The 3,877-nt window shown below is 61.2% G+C and overlaps 1 pseudogene; it reads left to right on the top strand.

Annotated features, from left to right (window-relative positions):
- LOC128717520 (large subunit ribosomal RNA) overlaps nt 1–3,877 on the top strand; it is an 8,704-nt pseudogene extending 4,827 nt beyond the window's left edge.

Below are 3,877 nucleotides of genomic sequence, written 5' to 3'. Positions count from 1 at the left end.
GTCCACCACCGATGCAAGCAGCCGCCGCTTCGCACTCTTTGGCCCACCATGATTTCGGAGCAGCCGGGAAATCCCCTGCGCCACACGGAGCGCTTTCGTCGTGGCCTGCTCTACGTGTGGCCTCCACGACAGGTGGTCCTCGATGACAACTCCTAAATATTTCAAGGTGCGGGTCGGCAGTTTCTCTACGCCATTGATACTCACCGGGACTCGGGTGTTGTCTCGTCTCATCGTAGACACAATGACCAGCTCGGTCTTGGCCGGAGCAAGCTCCAGGTGGTGTTGCGCCATCCACGAGCTGATCATTGCTACCGCCGTCTCCGCCAGTCCCGTCGCTGCCTCCGGCGTCGTCCCGCTCGCCAGCACCACGACGTCATCCGCAAAGCCGATCACTTCGGCGCCCTCAGGCAGCACCAGCCGAAGCACGCCGTCGTACATCGCGTTCCACAGGGTTGGGCCCAGGATTGAGCCCTGTGGAACGCCCGCCGTGACCGTACGACGCACTGGCCCCTCGCTGGTCTCGTACACCAGCCTCCTCTCAGAAAAGTAGCTGCGCAATATTTTCTGGAGGGCTGCAGGAACCATCAGCTTCTGCAGGGCAACCGCGATCGCCTTCCAGCTGGCAGAGTTAAAGGCGTTCCTGACGTCCAGTGCTGCCACCACCAGACATCGAGGATCCCGCTGGTTGGTGCGGTGAAACGTCCTCGCGTGTTGTCCTCGCTCGATCACCCGCTCGATGGCCTGAAGCGTGGAACGACCGCGCCGGAACCCGTACTGCCTTGCTGACAGCCGAGGAGCATCGCTGTCCTCCAAGTGGTCGTTCAGCCGATCTAAGATCAGCCGTTCGAACCCCTTGGCGACTGCTCCCAGCATTAGCAGCGGACGGTGCGACGACGGATCGCCCGGCGGCTTACCTGGCTTCGTGACCAACACAAGGCGTGCCTCCTTCCATGCCGCAGGAAACTCCCCTCGCTCGAGCAGCTGATTGTACACCTTGGCGAAGACCTCCGGGTGCTTCCGCATTGCCGCCTTCACTGCGGCATTCGGGATGCCGTCCAGCCCTGGCGCCTTGGAGGTGGCCATCCGCTCGGCCAGCGAAAGAATTTCCGAGCTCGTGACCGGTCTCAGAGCCTCACTGCACGCGTCGATGTCCGGCCACTCAAATGCCGGATGGTCCGGGAACAAGGCTTCGACGATCGGACCTAGTACGGCTCGGTCCGTTTCCGGTGGTGCCCTGTTACGTAGTTTTGCTCGAACAACCTTGTAACCGAGTCCGAACACCTCGGCTTCGACCCCATCGATCAGCTCTTGCATACTGTCTTCCTTACTGCTGTGAATGGCGGCCTGCAGCAATCGTCGACAGTTCTGCAGCCTGGCCGACGTCACCGCACGTTCCGGAGGTTGGGCCCTGCGATGGGCGGCCTCCGCTGCTCCGCATTCCTCCCTCAGGCGCTCAATCTCTGGAGACCACCAGTACACCTGGGGCTTGCGATGGAAAGTAGCCCCGTGTACTCTCTCCATGATCTCATCGCACGCCTGGGTCAGTCCGCCGATCAGCCCCTCCGGAGTTGCGACCTGCTCAAAGTGGCCGCATGTGAGGGCGATGTCGAAGCACTTGTTATCGAATTGCGTCGTCTTCCACCGGGTCCCGGCGTGTCTGGCTGTCCCGTCTCGACTTCGCTGCTGCTGCTGGCCTCGTCGCTTGGGGCGTTGTCCTGGAACGCCCACCTGGAACTGGACGTAGGCATGGTCGCTGCTGGAAAAGCGATCGAGCACGCGCCAGGAGTCCGGTCGCGCAATAGTTTGGCTGGCAAAGGAAACGTCAACAACGCTTTCCCGCGCAACCCCGTTGCCCTTGAAAGTGGGCACGTTGCCGCGGTTCAGCGTATGCAGCGCCAGCTGCTCCACCACGCTCAGGAGCTCCTGCCCCTTCCGGGTGGTGCGCGCACTCCCCCACTCCTCGTTCCAGGCGTTGAAGTCCCCGGCCAGGACTGATGTTGCGTGTCCGACCAGCGACACCTCCACCGCACCGAGGAAGCTTTCGAAGTCTTCGATGCCGCTGCTGGGTGGCACGTAGCAGCTGGCGAACGTTACTCCCGCTATGGTGGCCACCACGAGTCCCGGGACGACGCTCCCCCAAAGCCGTTGAATAGGGTACGCCCCTGTTGCTATTATCGCCACGCTCTGTTCCGCATCGATGGCCCACCGCGGATCATCCCGAGGTGGTCGATATAGTTCGCAGGCAAGCACCACCTGAGCCCCTAACTCGCGAGCCGTCTGCAGCATGAGGTCTTGGGCTGCCCGGCTTCGCCCGAGGTTCACTTGCAGCACTTTTAGCGCCGGCACGTCGGATGCCCGACCGGGTGCGGGCCGCTGCACACGACGCAGCGCACCTCCGCCGTGCAGCTCTTCGCCTGGTGATCCGGCTTCCCGCAGCGAATGCAGCTTGTCGAGCGGTCCACTTCGCTCCTGCACGCAGCTCGGACGTGCCCCATCTCGAGGCACTTGTAGCACCGTTGCTGACGCGCCTGCAGAGGAGCCACCTTCCGGATCAGACACGATGTGTATTTGATCTTGACGCTCTTGTCGACCAGACCCTCCGCAGCCCTGGCTGTTACGCGGGCTATCGCCACTTTCGTGCCGTCCCAGGCAGGTCGCAGGCGAACCGATGTCTCCTCCACCTCGCATTGGCACAGGTTGGTCAGCGCCATCGCCACATCGGTCTCCTTCGCTAAAGGGTCGACAGCGTCCAACCGGATTTCGACCATAGGCGTGACCAGCCGAGCTGAGGCCGGCCGTTCTGCCTTTGCGCAGACCTGCTTGATGCACTGCAGAACTTCTGCAGCGTCCGCGCTCTCCTTCAGCTCCATGACAAGCCTGGAGCGTGTGGTGCGTCGCCCGACGCCTAGGGCCTCAGCATGTTTCTCCATTTCTGGAGCTGTTCGGACAGCCTGGTACACCTCCGTCCAGGTTTGTCCCTCAGCTGGGGCGATTTCAATAGCGTCCGGCTTGGTTTTTCGCTGCCGCTGACGCCGACCTCCTCGTTGTGCTCCAGGCTGGCTACCCCGGGCCTGTTGTCCCTGATGTTGCTGGGGCTGCTGCTTAGACGGTCCTGCGATCGGCTGTCGCTGAACCGCTGCCCGTTGCGGTAGTTGCGGCCACTGCTGCTGCTGTTGCTGCGGCTTGTTCCCCGGTTGCCGGGCCGGCTTACGACGCAACAGGGATAACTGGCTTGTGGCCGCCAAGCGTTCATAGCGACGTGGCTTATTGATCCTTCGATGTCGGCTCTTCCTATCATTGTGAAGCAAAATTCACCAAGCGTAGGATTGTTCACCCTTTCAAGGGAACGTGAGCTGGGTTTAGACCGTCGTGAGACAGGTTAGTTTTACCCTACTGGTGTGTGCTGTATGCTGCTATCTTAACGGAATTCCTGTGCAGTACGAGAGGAACCACAGGTACGGACCACTGGCTCAATACTAGTTCGACCGGACTTTGGTATGACGCTACGTCCGCTGGATTATGCCTGAACGCCTCTAAGGTCGTATCCAATCCGAGCTGATAGCGCATCATAAACCCATTAGGTGATCGGAAGCTAGCGGGCTTAACAACCCTCTGAGATCCGTCGGTGCTGCCCCGTGCACACTGCCGTCTCATCCCCGCTATAGCACTAGACTGAGCCGCAACGGGCGGGTGTACGCTGCACGTGGAAGTACCTTATCACAGGGAACCCTGGTGGCTGTGCTCCCGTCGACCGTGGATACAACTAGTTTCGACACCTTCGACCGCCCGCAAACGACGGGACTACAGGCTGGGAGCTGCGAGTTGTAGAGATGCGTTCGCATCGATCCTCTCAGGCGACCCATGCTTGGTGGTGAAG

The sequence above is a fragment of the Anopheles marshallii genome (genome assembly GCF_943734725.1).
Source record: "Anopheles marshallii chromosome X unlocalized genomic scaffold, idAnoMarsDA_429_01 X_unloc_61, whole genome shotgun sequence".
Lineage (NCBI taxonomy): Eukaryota > Metazoa > Arthropoda > Insecta > Diptera > Culicidae > Anopheles > Anopheles marshallii.
The sequence above is the reverse complement of the archived record's forward strand: the minus strand, read 5'-3'. Positions and strand labels throughout refer to the sequence as shown.